Below are 480 nucleotides of genomic sequence, written 5' to 3' on the forward strand. Positions count from 1 at the left end.
TTTTAGAAGAGGAATAGCTACTATTCTTTTTCTGAGGAGGATAAAATATGACTCCCTTATCATGAAAAATTCACAGAATTTCATGCTACTGTCACAGACAGCTAACATGACGAATTGTTCTTTTTCTCTTTATGTTGTTTATAAGAAAGTAAAAGAAGCATCAGCAGTATCTGAGCCAGAGGGGAAGGTGCTGTGCATTCTAGATTTAGTCCTAATAGTTAAGCAGGGTAAAGAATACTTGTGGCTGTGACTGAGGGAAGTTGTGGGAGATGAGTAAACTTTTTCATATTAAGATAGCTTGAAATTCCTGATTTATCCCAATAAGATGTTTAGGTAACGTTAACAATATAAGAACTCAAGGGCCGGGCGCGGTGGCTCAAGCCTGTAATCCCAGCACTTTGGGAGGCCGAGGCGGGTGGATCACGAGGTCAAGAGATCGAGACCATCCTGGTCAACATGGTGAAACCCCGTCTCTACTAA

The sequence above is a fragment of the Cebus imitator genome, unplaced genomic scaffold, assembly GCF_001604975.1.
Source record: "Cebus imitator isolate Cc_AM_T3 unplaced genomic scaffold, Cebus_imitator-1.0 Scaffold543, whole genome shotgun sequence".
In the NCBI taxonomy this organism is placed as follows: domain Eukaryota; kingdom Metazoa; phylum Chordata; class Mammalia; order Primates; family Cebidae; genus Cebus; species Cebus imitator.